This window comes from Denticeps clupeoides, unplaced genomic scaffold, assembly GCF_900700375.1.
Source record: "Denticeps clupeoides unplaced genomic scaffold, fDenClu1.1, whole genome shotgun sequence".
Taxonomy (NCBI): domain Eukaryota; kingdom Metazoa; phylum Chordata; class Actinopteri; order Clupeiformes; family Denticipitidae; genus Denticeps; species Denticeps clupeoides.
Window position 1 is genome coordinate 22504 of NW_021629931.1, and position 24894 is coordinate 47397.

Below are 24894 nucleotides of genomic sequence, written 5' to 3' on the forward strand. Positions count from 1 at the left end.
GAATTTGATGACTGGTACAACGAATCAGCGTGCGGTGTTTTTGATTTTCAGAAGGAACTCCGTTTCTACGGTCGAAACGACGTCGTGCTGTTAAGAGAGGCGTGTCTGAAATACCGTGACGAGTTCATAGAATGCACGGGTCTAGACCCTTTTGGTCAAACCACGTTGGCATCGTGCTGCATGGCTGTATACAAAACACACTACCTACCGCGTGATACACTCGCTCTTACACATAACAACGCGTACACAAGCCAAAACAAGGCATTTTCAGACATTAGCATCGAATGGCTGGAATATGTCAAAACAACCAGGCATGTGTACATCCAACACGCTCTGACAGAGGGTGAGGTTGTGGTTGGGAAATACTGTCTTGACGGCTATTATGAAAAAAATGGTCGTAAATACGGTTTAGAATTTAATGGGTGTATGCATCACGGACATGATTGTAAATACACACCCACCCAGACTCATCCTTTGTCAAGGCTCCCGTACAGTGTTTTAAGAAGGCAATTTGATGATAAGATTGAAACCCTCACCAAGGTGTACGGCTTAAAAGTCGAAGTTATGTGGGAGTGCCAGTGGCGTCGTTTAAAACAGGTCGAACCATCAGTCATAGAGTTCATGTCGACATATGCACACCCCAGTCGTCTAAAGCCGAGAGACAGCCTCTTTGGCGGTCGAACGAATGCGTACAAACTCTATCACAAAACATCGGACGGTGAAAAAATTCGTTACTTTGATTTCACCAGTCTCTACCCGTTTTGTCAATCATCAAAGGAATATCCGATCGGCCACCCACAGATCATTTTGAAAGACTTTGATAGTCTCGAAAATTACTATGGGTTGGTTAAAGCAACGGTGTACCCGCCACGTGGTCTCTTACACCCTGTGTTGCCATACCGATGCGGCGGCAAACTAATGTTCCCGCTTTGTAGAACATGTTGTCATCTTGAGAATCAAGCGTCACCATGTACTCATACTGACGGCGAGAGATCTCTTTCGGGTTGTTGGGTCAGCATTGAATTGATGAAAGCTGTACAGATGGGCTATGTTTTGGCAGAGATTCATGAAGTGTGGCATTTTGAACAAAGATCAGAAACGTTGTTTGCAGATTATGTGAAAACGTTTCTACAATACAAGCAGGAAGCCAGTGGGTACCCGCCGGGGGTTGTGACGGATGTTGAAAAGCATGCATACATTGAAGATTATTTTCAAAAACAGGGTATCCGTCTGAATCCTGAAAAAATCTGTTCAAACCCTGCAAGGAGAAATATTAACAAACTCCTATTGAACTCACTTTGGGGCCGATTTTCAATGCGGGAAAACCTTCCATACACAGAGTTGTTGAAAGATCCTGACGACTTTTCGCGATACATTTTTGGGGGCGGTCGTGAAATCACACATTTTGCATTTGTCTCGGACGAAGTGGCATTGGTTCAGTGGCGTTATGCAGACGGTTATGGCGCTCAAATGCGTGACATTAATGTGTTTCTTGGAGCGTTTACAACGGCTCATGCACGCCTAGAATTATATTCTGTGATGGAGAAATTGGGTGATCGGCTGCTGTACAGCGACACAGACAGTCTAATCTTTGTCTCAAAAGATGGTGACTGGGAGCCACCCCTAGGTCCATATCTGGGCGATCTTACTGACGAGGTAGGCCCCGGGGATTACATTACAGAATTTTGTTCAGGCGGTCCGAAAACATATGGTTACATCACCGCTAACGGTAAGACATCCATGAAGGCCAAGGGTATCACTCTCAATGCTGAAAATTCAAAAGCTGTAAATCTACGCTCTCTGGTTGATTTGGTTAACAGCTATGTAATAGATGGAGACCGGTCGCAACATGTTTTAACACGCACAAACACAATTACCAGGAATAAAAGACACCTCACATTACATAACAAATCAGATGTCAAAAGGTTCAAAGTTGTGTACAACAAACGAGTCCTGCTCCCAGACTTTACGACGCTCCCCTATGGGTATTGACACAAGATGACTTTGAGAGATGTCACAGGTAAATATGTAAATAAAACATTTTTTTTTTTTTTTTTTTATGTCTGTAACATCTGTATATATGTACAGTTTTCTATTATTTGTATCTGTGTGATTTTCAACATGTTTGTAACATATTGTACATATGGATGTTTGCATTATTTGCATATGTGTGATTTTTTCAATATGTCTGTGACATTTGTATATTTATATTTGTATTTTTATGCTATTATACGCATGTGTGTTATTTTCTACAATAAAAATTTATGTGTGTCATCTCAGGATTCGATCTCAGATTGCAACATCCGTTCTCGTGTATAGTAAGCGGACCATCAAACTCTGGAAAGACGTTTTTTGTGAAAGCGTTAATAGCCGATGCCGACCGCTTAATATCTACAACGATTGAAAACATTGTCTACATTTACGACTGCTGGCAACCTCTTTATGACGAGTTGTTAAAAATTAGGAATATTAATTTTATACAAGGTATTCCCGACACACTATCGGACGACCAACTCTTGCCGCCGACCAAACCATCGCTATTAATTATCGATGACTTAATGGATGTTGCGAGTGGCAATAAGCAGGTTGAAAAAGTGTTTACACAATACGTGCATCATAGAAATCTCAGCGCTATCTACATGGTTCAGAATTTGTTTTTTCAGGGGAAATCCAGCAGAACAATCAGTTTAAACACAAATTACCTAATACTTTTCAAAAACCCAAGAGACAATACACAGATTGCTGTATTAGCGAGACAGATGTATCCGGGTAATACCAAATTCTTCCTTGAATGTTTTAAAAACGCTACTGAAAAACCCTTTGGCTACCTCATGATTGATTATAAATCTAGAACACCTGACACACTTCGTCTCAGAACGGATCTGCTTTCAGAGTATCCGGTGGTCTATGTTCAGAAAAAAAGAGTTTAGACGCTGACATGTCTAATCGTCTTTATAGAAATCTGCCGCTTCTAAAACTCTTACTTAAGGCTAAGCCGATACAGAGACGTCTCATTTTACAAGAATCTTCGAATGAGTTGATTCTAACCTTATGCGAAGTGGCTTTGAATGTGCTCAGCGGTACAATACCATTGACAAAGTCACAATATAAAAAGTTGGAAAAAAAGCTATAAAATTCATAGCCGATAAAAAAATTGGTGTGTTAAGAAAGAAATATGTGATCAATCAAGAGGGCGGGTTCCTTTTACCTCTGTTAAGCGTCGCAGTTCCCTTTATAAGCAGTCTAATAGCGTCAAGACAGGGGGGCTAATGGAACACGCTGAAAGGATGTATTTGGTACCCCAGCGACAGCTGGACAGGTTAAAATACGATGGTGCACCTATACCTCTGAGACAACGCGCGGAAAATGATTTGGATGCATCGATAAAAAGTGTTTTGGACAGAACTGATTTGGGGGATTATGAAAAAGCCAAATTATACTCGACACTCTTGCAGAGGTATATATCGGTGGTTAAGCAGGGTGATCATGAGACTAAATCGATAACGCATAACCTACCACAGGCATCTGAAAATGTACAGACATCACCCACAGAAGCAGCGACCGTTGATGACGACGCTACGGTTAAAGAGGTTTTACAAAATGTACCGCAGAGAAGTAAAAGGAATGTCCGGTATATATTAGAAAAAATGATGAAATCACAGGGGGTTGCTGCATGGGGTAAAGATGGCGAATTTGTTTTCAACGGTACGATCATTCCAGGATCTCACATTTTCGATTTGGTTAAGAACGTTACCACGTCCCAATCTATGAATCCTCATAGGAGACCCGAGGGGTGGCGTGAATTCCTGAGTGCTATAGCAATGTTGAACATACCTCTTTCTACGGTTCCAAACAGACGTGTTAAAGATGAGGTCAATTCATTTAAAAACATTAACAAGACTTTTACCACCCGTGATGATGATGGTGATTCAGAACCACCCGTGTTTTCATCGCCACGTTTAGATACAAGCGCATGGTTACATTTTTAAAAAGTGTATACAGTCTTGTTTAAAACGTGTTTGAACATGCGATGACAATAAACAAACTTGATGATACATATATTTGTTTTTCGACTCATTTATTTAGAATAAGATTTTTTCATAAACACCTCACCAGATTGTATACATTGAGAGTTTTTAAACATATCACAATTATAGACATGCGGGTGTAGTTTTTTCACAAATAGCGAGACCTTTTTATCATTTTTAGTCAAGTCGTTGGAATATTTAGATAAAACATCTTCATAGCTCAAACCCTTTGACATGTGGTAGAGAAAGAATACACAGTGTTCGCCGCACGTAACCGATGATAAATCCTGAACCTGTTTATTTGAAAATTGTACATTGTAACATGTAGTTTTTAGAAATTTATAAACGGTTGACGGAAACATCTTGCTGTCTGGCCTGTTTCCAAAACTGTCAAAAAAACAACCGACGCGGTCTTCAGTTATGTACACAGCTAACCAGTGTTCACCCGGTTGGTCCGAACTGTGTGTGTTAATTATCACAGATGCTGGTAATGTTGCCACAGGTCTTTTGGGTAATTGGTCGGACGGCAGTACGCCTAAAAAACACGTGTTTGTGGAGATTTTGTCCATAATATTTAATAGTTGTACGGTGTTCATTAATTCAGTAGTGGTCCACAAGAATCTGCCTGCGATTGGACACTTCAATCATGCTATCAAATATAGCGTAAACTATTAAATTGATAGTGTTTCGAAGCGGTTGTCTAAAACGCATTTCCAATCTGATGTTCCCTGATCTAATTAACGACATGTGTTGGCTGCATTCTTCGTCCGGCGTGAGGTTAAAAGCGTAGAGTGTGTAACCGTTCAAGAAATCCTCTCTGTCGATAGACAACGCCCGATTTTTTAGATGTCTGCCGGTTGATAACGCCAACTGATAAAACTCTCTTATAGCAGAACCTTCTATGTACTGTGGTTGAAACGGCTTGGCAGGGAATTGCTGTCCGTCCACATACACTGCTAGGAATTCTAAATCATAATGTTTGAATGCAAAAGGGTTTTTAGCATAAGATCCTGAAAATGCGTCATTATCAACCATCCCAATCACAATGGCTTTTGGTAGTGTCCCCAAAAACAGGTTTTCCTGATTAGCGACGCGTGTTCCGGCGGGCACTGAGAAATTTTTTAAGTATACCCTGTCGATAGGGTATTTAGCTGTTGCTGTGAGTAATGCCTGCGCGTGTCCCAACCTGACAGCTGGTGACACTGAAACCTTTTTAACAAACATGGACGCTGCCAGTATGTTAATTTTATAACCCAAATTGTCACTGCGCATTAAGCAAAATTCATCTTTAGCACGTGTTAATCGAATTTTTATATCAACGCCGTTCAACATGAGTTTTTCTTGAAAAAAGATATCGCTGTGTATGGGAGATAATAATTCAACAACGCTACTAGCATTAGTGAATGCGGCCCTCTTGTTCAACCCCCGGTTTGCTCCAGCCGGATCCGCAGTATCCATATGACCCGCAGTATCCTTGTAAAATAGGCCCGCTGAGAAAAGCGTTTCTAACGCATGACGGTCATAATTTATCAAACATTCAACAATACTTCTGTACGGGTAAGTATTTGAACTCTGTGAGATCAGCCGATCCCCCAGGGATACGTCGACCTGTGAAAATATTGTAGCTCCGGGGTAATTAACCAAGCCGACTGGTGCCCCCTCATCTACATCGGTGCCGTCCGGTTTAGTGATCTTGAGTCTTGTGTATAAAAGTGTATTGTTTAAATCAATATAGTCTTCACCGTTTCCAGCTATGAAAAACTCCAGGGGTGCCGAGTCAGTCAGTGCCGAGATAGGCGGCACTTCGATGTATGTACTTTTTTCTATAGACAACTGCGTCATGGGGACTGTAAACAAATCCAACTCTGACTTTACGCATTCATCGGACATCCCGTGTATTAACGCCATGACTAAAAGATGTTTTTTAAATTTCTTTTAGTCCGATACTCATGCATGCGTTGTTTACCCCTCGAGTTTCTTTAGACACTGAGTTTTGTTTCTTCTTTACTTTGCTTTTCTTGCCATGTGTGATTCGTTTTACACCCGGTGGTTTGTGTTCATATCGCCTGTTCATTACCATCATACCTGAACCATCTTGTCCAACATCATTTTGTCTAGGTCTCATGACATTCGTTACTACATCGGTAACAATGTTCTTTGCCGCCGATTTTAGATGGGGTTTTGCTATAGCGAAACCTTTTTTCAATAGCGGTAGTGCCATTCGGAAAAGACCTCGGAAAATACCGCCAAGCCCTGCGCCGTACATGGAAGGGGCGCCATAAAAACCTGGAATCCCACCCCCAGCTTGGTTTTGATAATACGTCACATAACGATGAGGGTCTATCGTGTACGGATTAAAAGCCTTCATAGTTTCTCAAATTCTTTGAGATTGCTTCGTGGGTCTGAAGTGTAGTTTTGTAACCACCTTGCCGTACTTAAATGGTATGACACAATTCTGATCTGATTTCACTTCTACAGCTATATCGCTGATGTGTGATTTCGAAACACGTACGTAGTGCGCTCTGTCATACTTGACTGTGACAAACTCTTTGTTTTTCCCGGTTATATGTACACATCGTAGAAGGGGTACAAAATAGTCACCCACCGCCTGATATTCTATAAAGTCTGTATAGACAAAAAGGCTATATTCGCCACCATACAGGTCGGCCGGATATGATGCATATGCTCGACTCAACGGATCCACAGTAATGCTTGCGTCAAAAAATTCGTTATTCTTAAACCCTAAAATAATCCTAAGCTTGCCTGATATCGCTATGGTGACAGGTTTGTTCGAATAGACATAAACCTTATTAATAAGGTCATCATAACCAAATGTAACGCCGTGTACCCTGGTATAGCCGCTTATCTCTTTGACTATGTCTGTAATGCTTGTGTAATAACCTACGCGTATTGTAACATCCAATCTCTCCCCTGTTATATTATTAGTCAAAAAGATGATTTTGTCATCCTCTCCAAAAGTCGGCCATGATCGCGGGTACTGGAATTCAATCAGCGCTACTTCCCAATCGCCCTTTAAAATAATAGGTTTCGCGAGTTTGGTCCTATACTTTGATATGGTATTATCAGGATATACGCTCTGTGAGGCATTACACGGCAGGGTTACATAAAAGCCTTCGTCCCCCATGGCGTTGTTTTATCGTGAATGAAAGACTGATTCTGGAACAAACTATTTAAACATCTACTACGTCTTTTTCATCAACCCAAGAGTTAAATTTTTCAGGCCACCCCAACCACTTCACAAAGACCATGCGTCTTTTCCCCATGTTCTTCCTTTCCAAAATTTTCTCAACTTTAAACGGTTTATTACTGATTAGTTTGATCTTTTGCAATTCTTCTTCATAAAAGGTACCGTCTATTATATCGCCGTCATAATCTACCAATTTGTAGACCGGTGGATTACGCGGGATACATGCTGATATAGTAAAGAATTCATCTGTGAAGTTTTGTTCATATCCTTTTGTGAATGCACCTCTTGCTTTAGAAATTCTTACAACGTCGCCTGTTTTGTAATTGAACGTAACATTTTTCTGCTTCGCATCGTTCACACCGTACAATGACTGAAACACTCGTGCTTCATTTGTAGAGCAGACCTGTGCAGGTTTCATTTTAATGCTACGATGGTAGCTTGCATTGTATGATTTTATTAAATCAGGAAGTACGTCTATATACCTTTTAGAATTGACCGATGTCAGATATCGCCACATTCTACCCTTAATAGTCCTGTTAAAACGTTCGATAACGCTTGCCTTTAATTCGCTACCTGTGGCAAAATGGGTGATGCTGTGTTTTCTCATTAGATTTTGAAATCCTTTGTTGAAAAACTCCTTTCCTCGATCGGTCTGTAATTTTTGAGGTACTCGTCCTTCCTTTAGAATAGTTTCAAATGCTCTAGTCACCTCAGCTCCGGTCTTGTTTTTTAAAATACGACCCCACGCATGTTTACTAAAAACATCTATACACGTTAACATGAATTTATAACCATCGTTTTCCTTTGAATACATAGACATGTCAACAAGATCTGCTTGGAATTGTTTGTCTATACCATACACCACGACTCTATTCCGCTTGTATTTTAAACGCGCTGGTTTGTGTAACGTGTATGCATCCTCCCCTGATAACCAGTCAGAAACCGTCTTATTAGACAACCTGACCCCTGTATTTTTAAACACGGCATCTTTTAACCTTGTTTTACCACCGAAGGAGCCCTCGCTGTCTGGCGTATAGTAGTATTTTTTTAAAAGGTCAGTCATGATGGGTTGCTTCGTGAAATAATGACACATTCTATTTTGGTCACACATTATTTATTTTCAAATTATGCGTTGTCGAGGTATTGTAAAAATTTCACACATACGTCTAAATCTCTCTCAATAAGGTATAAACATTCATCATGACATTTTCAGATTTAACAAATCTTTTGACAGACTGAAACCCATGTTTACAGAACAGTCTTCTCACCCCAGCTCTTTAGCGCTTCATAAATTACATCAGCACTTTGTGAGTCAGCAAGCCTCTCAGTCATCTGGTCCAGCCTCTGGAAAAAGAAAGGTTCATCTTCTAATTCGTAGGCCAGCGCCCCCACAGCACCGTTGATTTTCTGAGGATGTACATAGAGGCCGCTCGCTGTTAGAACGTTTGTGATGAGGTGGTGCGTCTCAGGCTGGAAAAGTCTCTGCTTTATCTTGTCCATGTTGGTAATGTAGAAATATCCCTCCGGCTCATAGAGACACGGGTGTTGGGTCTGACTCGGATGGTCCACCATGCATCCATAACAGGTTTCCCGCAGCAGTCGTCCGATAATGTTTTGAAGGATTCTGCACACGCAAAACTTTATGGTTTTAAAAGCTTTTAGTGTGGAACAAGTCAATTCGTCGCCATCCCATGGGTTTGAGACATCGCCCACATGTGTCGCAGCCGGTGGTGGCTTCTCATCAGAGGTTTGCGACGACGGGATGTCTACCAATGGCCCAGGCATGTATGTCAAATTCTGCAACCCCAGACTGTCACCCAGTTTGTCGATCCAACAACAGTCTTCAACAGCATCAGATGCACCATTCAGTCTAACAGCAATGACTTAACAGAACCTGTGATCACTCAGATTGTGTTAGGGGTCTGAGGTCCTGTTCTGCTTTTTAATGGCTAGCCGGTGTGGGGGATGGTTCAGGGTGTGACGTGGCATTGTCACACTCCGCCTCCCCATGAAAAAGACACACCCTGATTTCGTTGTATCCGGCCAAAATCTCGCTCCATTTAAACAATCTGTCAATCTTCTTGAAGACGTTGTGGAGTATGGCCACATCACACCACGGGTACATCACTTTCACATCCTTTGGCGATCCATACACACGGCGTTCACAGTCAGGCACCACACGACTGACATTCTTACCACTACACACGTAAATGTAAGACTCTGATTTCTGCTCTTGACATCCACCACACATGTAGTAGTGGTTTTGATCCGTAGCACCGGTCCACGATATGTAGAAAGGCCCCGTATTTACATCTTCAATCTTTTTCCACCCGTTATTCTTGAACAAACACCAGTCTTCAGCATAAAACGACACACACAATTGGTAGTCCGGTGTATACTCCTGGTCCGTGTCCACCGAGTACAGTCTCACATGACGCTCCTTCTTGTCAAAAATATAACCGCCGACACGTCCATCGGATAACATCCATTCGTATTCTTCACAGCCACCAGGGTTCTGAAGAAAACTCACCAAGGATCGTGGCCTTCTCCTTTTTGGCGCAAATGGTGTATCACAAACTATCCTGTTTGTAACAGGCGTAGGCGTAATACGTCTCTTCATAGCTGCACCAAGTGGGCTCCCCATTGTAACAGAATCTGTTGTACTCTGTTCAGAGACATCCTACGCCTCTTTTATTACCCTATGCAACCGTGGTAAACACACACACACACAACACATTAGCCATATGTATGGGTTGGGTTAGAGAAGGGTCAGGGAGAAGGGAAGGAGGTCATAAATTACGCGCAGGGTCCGATGGAGAAGGCAGAAAAGGGAGAAGGCCATAAATTACGCGCACTGTGTCCAGTGTCCAGTGGAGAAGGGGAGAATGTAGAAGGGTAGATGGTCATAAATCACGCGCTTTTTCCTCATACAGATATGCCATCAATCATTTTTGACATAAAGTATATAATTATTACTACTAGTATCCGCTTAGAAAAGGCAAAAAAAGCTAACAAAGCCATGTAAATACTTTCATTTTAAAAGTTTTTCAATAGTTAAAGCTTACAGCACCTGGTATTCCCAGGTAGTCTCCCATCCAAGTACCACCAGGCCCAAGCCTTCTTAGCTTCTAAGATCAGACAAGATTGGGCATTCTTCAGCTGGTTTGTCCATACACAAACTCTGCTTGAAAATCTTGAACTTTAAGCCAAAGGGGCTTGAACACATATCAAAGAGTGTAAAACTCCCGCTTTACTGTCAAATTATGATGAGAAAAGGCAAAAAAGTTAACAAAGCCATGTAAAATACTTTATTTTAAAAGTTTTTCAATAGTTAAAGCTTACAGCACCATGGCATTCCAGAGTAGTCTCCCATCCAAGTACTAACCAGGCCCAAGCCTTCTTAGCTTCTGAGATCAGACAAAGATTGGCATTCTCAGCTGGTTTGTCCGTACCCAAACTCTGCTTGAAAATCTTGAACTTTAAACCAAAGGGGCTTGAACACATATCAAAGAGTGAAAACTCCCGCTTTACTGTCAAATTATGATGGAGAAAAGGCAAAAAGCTAACAAAGCCATGTAAATACTTTCCATTTTTAAAAATGTTTTTCAATAGTTAAAGCTTACAGCACCTGGTATTCCCAGGTAGTCTCCCATCCAAGTACTAACCGCAGGCCCAAGCCTTCTTAGCTTCTGAGATCAGACAAGATTGGGCATTCTTCAGCTGGTTGTCCATACACAAACTCTGCTTGAAAATCTTGAACTTTAAACCAAAAGGGATTTGAAAACATTATAAAGTGCGAAAACTCCCGCTTTACTGTCAAATTATGATGGAGAAAGGCAAAAAAAGCTAACAAAGCCATGTAAATACTTTCATTTTAAAAGTTTTTCAATAGTTAAAGCTTACAGCACCTGGTATTCCCAGGTAGTCTCCCATCCAAGTACTAACCAGGCCCAAGCCTTCATTAGCTCTGAGATAAGACAAGAATTGGGCATTCTTCAGCTGGTTTGTCCGTACACAAACTCTGCTTGAAAATCTTGAACTTTAAACCAAAGGGGCTTGAAACACATATCAAGAGTGGAAAAACTCCCGCTTTACTGTCAAATTATGATGGAGAAAAGGCAAAAAAAGCTAACAAAGCCATGTAAATACTTTCATTTTAAAAGTTTTTCAATAGTTAAAGCTTACAGCACCTGGTATTCCCAGGTAGTCTCCCATCCAAGTACTAACCAGGGCCCAAGCTTTCTTAGCTTCTGAGATCAAACAAGATTGGGCATTCTTCAGCTGGTTGTCCGTACACAAACTCTGCTTTAAAATCTTGAACTTTAAACCAAAAGGGCTTTGAAAAAACATTATAAAGTGCGAAACTCCCGCTTTACTGTCAATTATGGGAGAAAAGCAAAAATAGCTAACAAAGCCATGTAAATACTTCATTTTAAAAATTTTTCAATAGTTAAAGCTTACAGCACCTGGTATTCCCAGGTAGTCTCCCATCCAAGTACTAACCAGGCCCAAGCCTTCTTAGCTTCTGAGATCAGACAAGATTGGGAGTTCTACAGCTGGTTTGTCTGTACACAAACTCTGCTTGAAAATCTTGAACTTTAAACCAAAGGGGCTTGAACACATATCAAAGAGTGAAAACTCCCGCTTTACTGTCAAATTATGATGGAGAAAAGGCAAAAAAGTTGGAGTGGTAAGCTTTTATTTGCAATACAACAAATAAAGTGCACACCTTCTAGAGGCAATGCAATACTGGGTCAGATAATGGGAGCGGATGAAGCAGGCCCTATTGCCAACTCCATGTTCCTAAAAATCCGCTTAAATATGAAATATCAGAATATTAAATTGACATCAGGGTGCGTAGCACCTGAAGGGCCGAGGGCTGGAAACAATCCACCTAATCGATTCAGCTCCAAGCCTGTGAATGATCGTGTTAGAGCACACACAGACAAAGAAAACTGAAGAGAAGTTTAAAAAAAAAAAAAAAAAAGAAAAAACGGGCCGGGAAAACATATCAAAGAAAGAAAATAACCCTTAACTTACTTAAGAAAAGGGTAACAAAGTGATGTAAAGAACTTTCATTTTAAAAAGTTTAACAATAGTTAAAGCTTACAGCACCTGGTATTCTCCCACGGTAGTCGTCCTATCCAAGTACTAACCAGGGCCAAGCCTTCTTAGGCTTCTGATATCAGACAAGATTGGGACAATTCTTCATGGCTGGTCATGTCTGTAAAGCAAACTCTGCTTGAAAATCTTGAACTTTAAACCAAAAGGGGCTTGAAACATTATAAAGTGCGAAAACTCCCGCTTTACTGTCAAATTATGATGGAGAAAAGGCAAAAAAAAGCTAACAAAGCCATGTAAATACTTTCATTTTAAAAGTTTTTCAATAGTTAAAGCTTACAGCACCTGGTATTCCCAGGTAGTCTCCCATCCAAGTACTAACCAGGCCCAAGCCTTCTTAGCTTCTGAGATCAGACAAGATTGGGCATTCTTCAGCTGGTTTGTCCGTACACAAACTCTGCTTGAAAATCTTGAACTTTAAACCAAAAGGGGCTTGAACACATATCAAAGAGTGAAAACTCCCGCTTTACTGTCAAATTATGATGGAGAAAAGGCAAAAAAAGCTAACAAAGCCATGTAAATACTTTCATTTTAAAAGTTTTTCAATAGTTAAAGCTTACAGCACCTGGTATTCCCAGGTAGTCTCCCATCCAAGTACTAACCAGGCCCAAGCCTTCTTAGCTTCTGAGATCAGACAAGATTGGGCATTCTTCAGCTGGTTTGTCCGTACACAAACTCTGCTTGAAAATCTTGAACTTTAAACCAAAGGGCTTTGAAAACATTATAAAGAGTGCGAAAACTCCCGCTTTACTGTCAAATTATGATGGAGAAAAGGCAAAAAAAGCTAACAAAGCCATGTAAATACTTTCATTTTAAAAGTTTTCAATAGTTAAAGCTTACAGCACCTGGTATTCCCAGGTAGTCTCCCATCCAAGTACTAACCAGGCCCAAGCCTTCTTAGCTTCTGAGATCAGACAAGATTGGGCATTCTTCAGCTGGTTTGTCCGTACACAAACTCTGCTTGAAAATCTTGAACTTTAAACCAAAGGGGCTTGAACACATATCAAAGAGTGAAAACTCCCGCTTTACTGTCAAATTATGATGGAGAAAAGGCAAAAAGTTGGAGTGGTAAGCTTTTATTTGCAATACAACAAATAAAGTGCACACCTTCTAGAGGCAATGCAATACTGGGTCGATGAATGGAGCGGATGGAGCAGGCCCTATTGCCGACTCCCTGTTCTAAAAATCCGCTTAATATGACATATCAGATATTAAACTGACATCAGGGTGCGTAGCACCTGAAGGCCGAGGGCTGGAAAACCCCACTAATCGATTCAGCTCCAAGCCTGTGAATGATCGTTGTAGAGCACACACAGACAAAAGAAACCTGAAGAGAAGTTAAAAAAAAAAAAAAAGAAAAAAAGGCGGGAGGAAAACATATCAAAGAAAGAAAATACCCCTTAACTTACTTTAAAAAAAAAGTTAACAAAGTGATGTAAATACTTTCATTTTAAAAGTTTTCAATAGTTAAAGCTTACTGCACCTGGCATTCCTACGTAGTCTCCCATCCAAGTACTAACCAGGCCCAGGCCTTCTTAGCTTCTGAGATCAGACAAGATTGGGCAATCTTCAGCTGGCATGTCTGTAAGCAACTCTGCTTGAAAATCTTGGACTTTAAACAAAAGGCTTTGAAAAACATTATAAAGTGCGAAAACTCCCGCTTTACTGTCAAATTATGACTGGAGAAAAGGCAAAAAAAAGCTAACAAGCCATGTAAATACTTTTCATTTTAAAAGTTTTTCAATAGTTAAAGCTTACAGCACCTGGTATTCCCAGGTAGTCTCCCATCCAAGTACTAACCAGGGCCCAAGCCTTCTTAGCTTCTGAGATAAGACAAGATTGGGCATTCTTCAGCTGGTTTGTCCGTACACAAACTCTGCTTGAAAATCTTGAACTTTAACCAAAAGGGGCTTGAACACATATCAAAAGAGTGAAAACTCCCGCTTTACTGTCAAATTATGATGGAGAAAAGGCAAAAAAAGCTAACAAAGCCATGTAAATACTTTCATTTTAAAAGTTTTCAATAGTTAAAGCTTACAGCACCTGGTATTCCCAGGTAGTCTCCCATCCAAGTACTAACCAGGCCCAAGCCTTCTTAGCTTCTGAGATAAGACAAGATTGGGCATTCTTCAGCTGGTTTGTCCGTACACAAACTCTGCTTGAAAATCTTGAACTTTAAACCAAAGGGCTTTGAAACACATATAAAGAGTGAAAACTCCCGCTTTACTGTCAAATTATGATGGAGAAAAGGCAAAAAAAGCTAACAAAGCCATGTAAATACTTTCATTTTAAAAGTTTTTCAATAGTTAAAGCTTACAGCACCTGGTATTCCCAGGTAGTCTCCCATCCAAGTACTAACCAGGCCCAAGCCTTCTTAGCTTCTGAGATCAGACAAGATTGGGCATTCTTCAGCTGGTTTGTCCGTACACAAACTCTGCTTGAAAATCTTGAACTTTAAACCAAAGGGGCTTGAACACATATCAAAGAGTGAAAACTCCCGCTTTACTGTCAAATTATGATGGAGAAAAGGCAAAAAGTTGGAGTGGTAAGCTTTTATTTGCAATACAACAAATAAAGTGCACACCTTCTAGAGGCAATGCAATACTGGGTCGATGAATGGAGCGGATGGAGCAGGCCCTATTGCCGACTCCCTGTTCTAAAAATCCGCTTAATATGACATATCAGATATTAAACTGACATCAGGGTGCGTAGCACCTGAAGGCCGAGGGCTGGAAAACCCCACCTAATCGATTCAGCTCCAAGCCTGTGAATGATCGTTGTAGAGCACACACAGACAAAGAAACCTGAAGAGAAGTTAAAAAAAAAAAAAAAAAAAGAAAAAAAGGCGGGAAAACATATCAAAGAAAGAAAATACCCCTTAACTTACTTTAAAAAAAAGTTAACAAAGTGATGTAAATACTTTCATTTTAAAAGTTTTCAATAGTTAAAGCTTACTGCACCTGGCATTCCTACGTAGTCTCCCATCCAAGTACTAACCAGGCCCAGGCCTTCTTAGCTTCTGAGATCAGACAAGATTGGGCAATCTTCAGCTGGCATGTCTGTAAGCAAACTCTGCTTGAAAATCTTGGACTTTAAACAAAAGGGCTTTGAAAACATTATAAAGTGCGAAAACTCCCGCTTTACTGTCAAATTATGATGGAGAAAAGGCAAAAAAAGCTAACAAAGCCATGTAAATACTTTTATTTTAAAAGTTTTTCAATAGTTAAAGCTTACAGCACCTGGTATTCCCAGGTAGTCTCCCATCCAAGTACTAACCAGGCCCAAGCCTTCTTAGCTTCTGAGATAAGACAAGATTGGGCATTCTTCAGCTGGTTTGTCCGTACACAAACTCTGCTTGAAAATCTTGAACTTTAAACCAAAGGGGCTTAAACACATATCAAAGAGTGAAAACTCCCGCTTTACTGTCAAATTATGATGGAGAAAAGGCAAAAAAAGCTAACAAAGCCATGTAAATACTTTCATTTTAAAAGTTTTTCAATAGTTAAAGCTTACAGCACCTGGTATTCCCAGGTAGTCTCCCATCCAAGTACTAACCAGGCCCAAGCCTTCTTAGCTTCTGAGATCAGACAAGATTGGGCATTCTTCAGCTGGTTTGTCCGTACACAAACTCTGCTTGAAAATCTTGAACTTTAAACCAAAAGGGCTTTGAAAACATATAAAGAGTGCGAAAACTCCCGCTTTACTGTCAAATTATGATGGAGAAAAGGCAAAAAAAGCTAACAAAGCCATGTAAATACTTTCATTTTAAAAGTTTTTCAATAGTTAAAGCTTACAGCACCTGGTATTCCCAGGTAGTCTCCCATCCAAGTACTAACCAGGCCCAAGCCTTCTTAGCTTCTGAGATCAGACAAGATTGGGCATTCTTCAGCTGGTTTGTCCGTACACAAACTCTGCTTGAAAATCTTGAACTTTAAACCAAAGGGCTTGAACACATATCAAAGAGTGAAAACTCCCGCTTTACTGTCAAATTATGATGGAGAAAAGGCAAAAAGTTGGAGTGGTAAGCTTTTATTTGCAATACAACAAATAAAGTGCACACCTTCTAGAGGCAATGCAATACTGGGTCGATGAATGGAGCGGATGGAGCAGGCCCTATTGCCGACTCCCTGTTCTAAAAATCCGCTTAATATGACATATCAGATATTAAACTGACATCAGGGTGCGTAGCACCTGAAGGCCGAGGGCTGGAAAACCCCACCTAATCGATTCAGCTCCAAGCCTGTGAATGATCGTTGTAGAGCACACACAGACAAAGAAACCTGAAGAGAAGTTAAAAAAAAAAAAAAGAAAAAAGGCGGGAAAACATATCAAAGAAAGAAAATACCCCTTAACTTACTTTAAAAAAAAGTTAACAAAGTGATGTAAATACTTTCATTTTAAAAGTTTTCAATAGTTAAAGCTTACTGCACCTGGCATTCCTACGTAGTCTCCCATCCAAGTACTAACCAGGCCCAGGCCTTCTTAGCTTCTGAGATCAGACAAGATTGGGCAATCTTCAGCTGGCATGTCTGTAAGCAAACTCTGCTTGAAAATCTTGGACTTTAAACAAAAGGGCTTTGAAAACATTATAAAGTGCGAAAACTCCCGCTTTACTGTCAAATTATGATGGAGAAAAGGCAAAAAAGCTAACAAAGCCATGTAAATACTTTTATTTTAAAAGTTTTTCAATAGTTAAAGCTTACAGCACCTGGTATTCCCAGGTAGTCTCCCATCCAAGTACTAACCAGGCCCAAGCCTTCTTAGCTTCTGAGATAAGACAAGATTGGGCATTCTTCAGCTGGTTTGTCCGTACACAAACTCTGCTTGAAAATCTTGAACTTTAAACCAAAGGGGCTTAAACACATATCAAAGAGTGAAAACTCCCGCTTTACTGTCAAATTATGATGGAGAAAAGGCAAAAAAGCTAACAAAGCCATGTAAATACTTTTATTTTAAAAGTTTTTCAATAGTTAAAGCTTACAGCACCTGGTATTCCCAGGTAGTCTCCCATCCAAGTACTAACCAGGCCCAAGCCTTCTTAGCTTCTGAGATCAGACAACATTGGGCATTCTTCAGCTGGTTTGTCTGTACACAAACTCTGCTTGAAAATCTTGAACTTTAAACCAAAAGGGCTTTGATAACATTATAATGTGCGAAAACTCCCGCTTTACTGTCAAAATATGATGGAGAAAAGGCAAAAAAAGCTAACAAAGCCATGTAAATACTTTCATTTTAAAAGTTTTTCAATAGTTAAAGCTTACAGCACCTGGTATTCCCAGGTAGTCTCCCATCCAAGTACTAACCAGGCCCAAGCCTTCTTAGCTTCTGAGATCAGACAAGATTGGGCATTCTTCAGCTGGTTTGTCCGTACACAAACTCTGCTTGAAAATCTTGAACTTTAAACCAAAGGGGCTTGAACACATATCAAAGAGTGAAAACTCCCGCTTTACTGTCAAATTATGATGCAGAAAAGGCAAAAAAGCTAACAAAGCCATGTAAATACTTTCATTTTAAAAGTTTTTCAATAGTTAAAGCTTACAGCACCTGGTATTCCCAGGTAGTCTCCCATCCAAGTACTAACCAGGCCCAAGCCTTCTTAGCTTCTGAGATCAGACAAGATTGGGCATTCTTCAGCTGGTTTGTCCATACACAAACTCTGCTTGAAAATCTTGAACTTTAAACCAAAAGGGCTTGAACACATATCAAAGAGTGAAAACTCCCGCTTTACTGTCAAATTATGATGGAGAAAAGGCAAAAAGTTGGAGTGGTAAGCTTTTATTTGCAATACAACAAATAAAGTGCACACCTTCTAGAGGCAATGCAATACTGGGTCGATGAATGGAGCGGATGGAGCAGGCCCTATTGCCGACTCCCTGTTCTAAAAATCCGCTTAATATGACATATCAGATATTAAACTGACATCAGGGTGCGTAGCACCTGAAGGCCGAGGGCTGGAAAACCCCACCTAATCGATTCAGCTCCAAGCCTGTGAATGATCGTTGTAGAGCACACACAGACAAAGAAACCTGAAGAGAAGTTAAAAAAAAAAAAAAAAAGAAAAAAGGCGGGAAAACATATCAAAGAAAGAAAATACCCCTTAACTTACTTTAAAAAAAGTTAACAAAGTGATGTAAATACTTTCATTTTAAAAGTTTTCAATAGTTAAAGCTTACTGCACCTGGCATTCCTACGTAGTCTCCCATCCAAGTACTAACCAGGCCCAGGCCTTCTTAGCTTCTGAGATCAGACAAGATTGGGCAATCTTCAGCTGGCATGTCTGTAAGCAAACTCTGCTTGAAAATCTTGGACTTTAAACAAAAGGGCTTTGAAAACATTATAAAGTGCGAAAACTCCCGCTTTACTGTCAAATTATGATGGAGAAAAGGCAAAAAAGCTAACAAAGCCATGTAAATACTTTTATTTTAAAAGTTTTTCAATAGTTAAAGCTTACAGCACCTGGTATTCCCAGGTAGTCTCCCATCCAAGTACTAACCAGGCCCAAGCCTTCTTAGCTTCTGAGATAAGACAAGATTGGGCATTCTTCAGCTGGTTTGTCCGTACACAAACTCTGCTTGAAAATCTTGAACTTTAAACCAAAGGGGCTTAAACACATATCAAAGAGTGAAAACTCCCGCTTTACTGTCAAATTATGATGGAGAAAAGGCAAAAAAGCTAACAAAGCCATGTAAATACTTTTATTTTAAAAGTTTTTCAATAGTTAAAGCTTACAGCACCTGGTATTCCCAGGTAGTCTCCCATCCAAGTACTAACCAGGCCCAAGCCTTCTTAGCTTCTGAGATCAGACAAGCATTGGGCATTCTTCAGCTGGTTTGTCTGTACACAAACTCTGCTTGAAAATCTTGAACTTTAAACCAAAGGGCTTTGATAACATTATAATGTGCGAAAACTCCCGCTTTACTGTCAAATATGATGGAGAAAAGGCAAAAAAAGCTAACAAAGCCATGTAAATACTTTCATTTTAAAAGTTTTTCAATAGTTAAAGCTTACAGCACCTGGTATTCCCAGGTAGTCTCCCATCCAAGTACTAACCAGGCCCAAGCCTTCTTAGCTTCTGAGATCAGACAAGATTGGGCATTCTTCAGCTGGTTTGTCCGTACACAAACTCTGCTTGAAATCTTGAACTTTAAACCAAAGGGGCTTGAACACATATCAAAGAGTGAAAACTCCCGCTTTACTGTCAAATTATGATGCAGAAAAGGCAAAAAAAGCTAACAAAGCCATGTAAATACTTTCATTTTAAAAGTTTTTCAATAGTTAAAGCTTACAGCACCTGGTATTCCCAGGTAGTCTCCCATCCAAGTACTAACCAGGCCCAAGCCTTCTTAGCTTCTGAGATCAGACAAGATTGGGCATTCTTCAGCTGGTTTGTCCATACACAAACTCTGCTTGAAAATCTTGAACTTTAAACCAAAAGGGCTTGAACACATATCAAAGAGTTAAAACTCCCGCTTTACTGTCAAATTATGATGGAGAAAAGGCAAAAAGTTGGAGTGGTAAGCTTTTATTTGCAATACAACAAATAAAGTGGACACCTTCTAGAGGCAATGCAATACTGGGTCGATGAATGGAGCGGATGGAGCAGGCCCTATTGCCGACTCCCTGTTCTAAAAATCCGCTTAATATGACATATCAGATATTAAACTGACATCAGGGTGCGTAGCACCTGAAGGCCGAGGGCTGGAAAACCCCACCTAATCGATTCAGCTCCAAGCCTGTGAATGATCGTTGTAGAGCACACACAGACAAAGAAACCTGAAGAGAAGTTAAAAAAAAAAGAAAAAAGGCGGGAAAACATATCAAGAAAGAAATACCCCTTAACTTACTTTAAAAAAAGTTAACAAAGTGATGTAAATACTTTCATTTTAAAAGTTTTCAATAGTTAAAGCTTACTGCACCTGGCATTCCTACGTAGTCTGTACACAAACTCTGCTTGAAAATCTTGAACTTTAAACCAAAAGGGCTTTGATAACATTATAATGTGCGAAAACTCCCGCTTTACTGTCAAAATATGATGGAGAAAAAGGCAAAAAAAGCTAACAAAGCCATGTAAATACTTTCATTTTAAAAGTTTTTCAATAGTTAAAGCTTACAGCACCTGGTATTCCCAGGTAGTCTCCCATTCAAGTACTAACCAGGCCCAAGCCCTTCTTAGCTTCTGAGATCAGACACGATTTGGACATTCTTCAGCTGGTTTGTCCGTACACAAACTCTGCTTGAAAATCTTGAACTTTAAACCAAAGGGGCTTGAACACATATCAAAGAGTGAAAACTCCCGCTTTACTGTCAAATTATGATGGAGAAAAGGCAAAAAGTTGGAGTGGGTAAGCTTTTATTTGCAATACAACAAATAAAGTGCACACCTTCTAGAGGCAATGCAATACTGGGTCGATGAATGGAGCGGATGGAGCAGGCCCTATTGCCGACTCCCTGTTCTAAAAATCCGCTTAATATGACATATCAGATATTAAACTGACATCAGGGTGCGTAGCACCTCAAGGCCGAGGGCTGGAAAACCCCACCTAATCGATTCAGCTCCAAGCCTGTGAATGATCGTTGTAGAGCACACACAGACAAAGAAACCTGAAGAGAAGTTAAAAAAAAAAAAAAAAAAAAAAAAGAAAAAAAAAGGCGGGAAAACATACTAAAGAAAGAAAGTACCCCTTAACTTACTTTAAAAAAGTTAACAAAGTGATGTAAATACTTTCATTTTAAAAGTTTTACATTAGTTAAAGCTTACAGCACCTGGCATTCCCATGTAGTCTGCCATCCAAGTACTAACCAGGCCCAAGCCTTCTTAGCTTCTGAGATCAGACAAGATTGGGCAATCTTCAGCTGGCAAGTCCGTAAGCAAACTCTACTTGAAAATCTTGGACTTTAAACAAAAAGACTTTGAAAACATTATAAAGTGCGAAAACTCCCGCTTTACTATCAAATTATGATGGAGAAAAGGCAAAAAAAGCTAACAAAGCCATGTAAATACTTTCATTTGAAAAGTTTTTCAATAGTTAAAGCTTACAGCACCTGGTATTCCCATGTAGTCTCCCATCCAAGTACTAACCAAGCCCAAGCCTTCTTAGCTTCTCAGATCAGACAAGATTGGGTATTCTTCAGCTGGTTTGTCCGTACACAAACTCTGCTTGAAAATCTTGAACTTTAAACCAAAAGGGCTTTGAAAACATTATCAAAGAGTGAAAACTCCCGCTTTACTGTCAAATTATGATGCAGAAAAGGCAAAAAAAAGCTAACAAAGCCATGTAATACTTTCATTTTAAAAGTTTTTCAATAGTTAAAGCTTACAGCACCTGGTATTCCCAGGTAGTCTCCCATCCAAGTACTAACCAGGCCCAAGCCTTCTTAGCTTCTGAGATCAGACAAGATTGGGCATTCTTCAGCTGGATTGTCCATACACAAACTCTGCTTGAAAATCTTGAACTTTAAACCAAAGGGGCTTGAACACATATCAAAGAGTGAAAACTCCCGCTTTACTTTCAAATTATGATGGAGAAAAGGCAAAAAGTTGGAGAGGTAAGCTTTTATTTGCAAAACAACAAATAAAGTGCACACCTTCTAGAGGCAATGCAATACTGGGTCGATGAATGGAGCGGATGGAGCAGGCCCTATTGCCGACTCCCTGTTCTAAAAATCCGCTTAATATGACATATCAGATATTAAACTGACATCAGGTAGGGTGCGTAGCACCTGAAGGCCGAGGGCTGGAAAACCCCACCTGATCGATTCAGCTCCACCCCACTCCATAGCCAAGCCTGTGAATGATCGTTGTAGAGCACACACAGACAAAGAAACCTGAAGAGAAGTTTAAAAAAAAAAAAAAAAAAAAAAAAAAAAGAAAAAAGACGGGAAAACATACTAAAGAAAGAAAGTACCCCTTAACTTACTTTAAAAAAGTTAACAAAGTGATGTAAATACTTTCATTTTAAAAGTTTTACATTAGTTAAAGCTTACAGCACCTGGCATTCCCATGTAGTCTCCCATCCAAGTACTAACCAGGCCCAAGCCTTCTTAGCTTCTGAGATCAGACAAGATTGGGCAATCTTCAGCTGGCAAGTCCGTAAGCAAACTCTACTTGAAAATCTTGGACTTTAAACAAAAGGGCTTTGAAAACATTATAAAGTGCGAAAACTCCCGCTTTACTATCAAATTATGATGGAGAAAAGGCAAAAAAGCTAACAAAGCAATGTAAATACTTTCATTTTAAAAGTTTTTCAATAATTAAAGCTTACAGCACCTGGTATTCCCATGTAGTCTCCCATCCAAGTACTAACCAGGCCCAAGCCTTCTTAGCTTCTCAGATCAGACAAGATTGGGTATTCTTCAGCTGGTTTGTCCGTACACAAACTCTGCTTGAAAATCTTGAACTTTAAACCAAAAGGGCTTTGAAAACATTATAAAGTGCGAAAACTCCCGCTTTACTATCAAATTATGATGGAGAAAAGGCAAAAAAAGCTAACAAAGCATGTAAATACTTTCATTTTAAAAGTTTTTCAATAGTTAAAGCTTACAGCACCTGGTATTCCCATGTAGTCTCCCATCCAAGTACTAACCAGGCCCAAGCCTTCTTAGCTTCTCAGATCAGACAAGATTGGGTATTCTTCAGCTGGTTTGTCCGTACACAAACTCTGCTTGAAAATCTTGAACTTTAAACCAAAGGGGCTTGAACACATATCAAAGAGTTTTTACTGTCAAATTATGAGGAGAAAAGGCAAAAAACAGCTAACAAAGCCATTGTAAATACTTACTTTTAAAGTTTTTCAATAGTTAAAGCTTACAGCACCTGGTATTCCCAGGTAGTCTCCCATCCAAGTACTAACCAGGCCCCAAGCCTTCTTAGCTTCTGAGATGCAGACAAGATTGGCCATTCTTCTTCAGCTGGTTGTCCGTACACAAACCTCTGCTTGAAAATCTTGAACTTTAAACCAAAGGGGCTTGAACACATATCAAAGAGTGAAAACTCCCACTATTACTGTCAAAGAATGATGGAGAAAAGGCAAAACACGCTAACAAAGCCATGTAAATACTTTCATTTTAAAATGTTTTTCAATAGTTAAAGCTTACAGCACCTGGTATTCCCAGGTAGTCTCCCATCCAAGTACTAACCAGGCCCAAGCCTTCTAGCATTCTGAGATCAGACAAGATTGGGCCATTCTTCAGCTGGTTTGTCCGTACACAAACTCTGCTTGAAAATCTTGAACTTTAAACCAAAGGGGCTTGAACACATATCAAAGAGTGAAAACTCCCGCTTTACTGTCAAATTATGATGCAGAAAAGGCAAAAAAAAGCTAACAAAGCCATGTAAATACTTTCATTTTAAAAGTTTTTCAATAGTTAAAGCTTACAGCACCTGGTATTCCCAGGTAGTCTCCCATCCAAATACTAACCAGGCCCAAGCCTTCTTAGCTTCTGAGATCAGACAAGATATGGCATTCTTCAGCTGGTTTGTCCGTACACAAACTCTGCTTGAAAATCTTGAACTTTAAACCAAGGGGCTTGAACACATATCAAAGAGTGAAAACTCCCGCTTTACTGTCAAATTATGATGGAGAAAAGGCAAAAAAAGCTAACAAAGCCATGTAAATACTTTCATTTTAAAAGTTTTTCAATAGTTAAAGCTTACAGCACCTGGTATTCCCAGGTAGTCTCCCATCCAAGTACTAACCAGAGGCCCAAGCCTTCTTAGCTTCTGAGATCAGACAAGATTGGGCATTCTTCAGCTGGTTTGTCTGTACACAAACTCTGCTTGAAAATCTTGAACTTTAAACCAAAGGGCTTGAACATATCAAAGAGTGAAACTCCCGCTTTACTGCCAAATTATGATGGAGAAAAGGCAAAAAGTTGGAGTGGTAAGCTTTTATTTGCAATACACAAATAATGCACACCTTCTAGAGGCAATGCAATACTGGGTCGATGAATGGAGCGGATGGAGCAGGCCCTATTGCCGACTCCCTGTTCTAAAAATCCGCTTAATATGACATATCAGATATTAAATTGACATCAGGATGCGTAGCACCTGAAGGCCGAGGGCTGGAAAATCCCACCTAATCGATTCAGCTCCAAGCCTGTGAATGATCTTTGTAGAGCACACACAGACAAAGAAACCTGAAGAGAAGTTTAAAAAAAAAAAAAAAAAAAAAAAAAGAAAAAGGCGGGAAAACATATCAAAGAAAGAAAATACCCCTTAACTTACTTAAAAAAAGCTAACAAAGTGATGTAATACTTTCATTTTAAAAGTTTAACAATAGTTAAAGCTTACAGCACCTGGCATTCCCACATAGTCTCCCATCCAAGTACTAACCAGGCCCAAGCCTTCTTAGCCTCTGAGATCAGACAAGATTGGGCAATCTTCTGCTGGCATGTCTGTAAGCAAACTCTGCTTGAAAATCTTGGACTTTAAACAAAAGGGCTTTGAAAACATTATAAAGTCCGAAAACTCCCGCTTTACTGTCAAATTATGATGGAGAAAAGGCAAAAAAAGCTAAAAAAGCCATGTAAATACTTTCA

The 24894-nt window shown here is 39.9% G+C and overlaps 15 pseudogenes; all 15 read right to left on the reverse strand.

The window, feature by feature from the left end:
• Nucleotides 1–11690: 11690 nt before the first annotated feature.
• On the reverse strand, nt 11691–11809 carry LOC114777565 (uncharacterized; annotated as a pseudogene).
• Nucleotides 11810–12630: 821 nt separating this feature from the next.
• LOC114777549 (uncharacterized) lies at nt 12631–12749 on the reverse strand (annotated as a pseudogene).
• A 161-nt stretch (nt 12750–12910) lies between these two features.
• LOC114777550 (uncharacterized) lies at nt 12911–13029 on the reverse strand (annotated as a pseudogene).
• Nucleotides 13030–13190: 161 nt separating this feature from the next.
• On the reverse strand, nt 13191–13309 carry LOC114777551 (uncharacterized; annotated as a pseudogene).
• Nucleotides 13310–14667: 1358 nt separating this feature from the next.
• Nucleotides 14668–14786, reverse strand: LOC114777552 (uncharacterized; annotated as a pseudogene).
• Nucleotides 14787–15863: 1077 nt separating this feature from the next.
• LOC114777555 (uncharacterized) lies at nt 15864–15982 on the reverse strand (annotated as a pseudogene).
• Nucleotides 15983–16144: 162 nt separating this feature from the next.
• On the reverse strand, nt 16145–16263 carry LOC114777556 (uncharacterized; annotated as a pseudogene).
• A 1348-nt stretch (nt 16264–17611) lies between these two features.
• On the reverse strand, nt 17612–17730 carry LOC114777557 (uncharacterized; annotated as a pseudogene).
• Nucleotides 17731–17889: 159 nt separating this feature from the next.
• LOC114777568 (uncharacterized) lies at nt 17890–18008 on the reverse strand (annotated as a pseudogene).
• Nucleotides 18009–19358: 1350 nt separating this feature from the next.
• Nucleotides 19359–19477, reverse strand: LOC114777558 (uncharacterized; annotated as a pseudogene).
• Nucleotides 19478–19636: 159 nt separating this feature from the next.
• On the reverse strand, nt 19637–19755 carry LOC114777569 (uncharacterized; annotated as a pseudogene).
• Nucleotides 19756–21387: 1632 nt separating this feature from the next.
• On the reverse strand, nt 21388–21506 carry LOC114777573 (uncharacterized; annotated as a pseudogene).
• Nucleotides 21507–22334: 828 nt separating this feature from the next.
• Nucleotides 22335–22453, reverse strand: LOC114777572 (uncharacterized; annotated as a pseudogene).
• A 159-nt stretch (nt 22454–22612) lies between these two features.
• On the reverse strand, nt 22613–22731 carry LOC114777560 (uncharacterized; annotated as a pseudogene).
• Nucleotides 22732–22891: 160 nt separating this feature from the next.
• LOC114777561 (uncharacterized) lies at nt 22892–23010 on the reverse strand (annotated as a pseudogene).
• Nucleotides 23011–24894: the final 1884 nt, after the last annotated feature.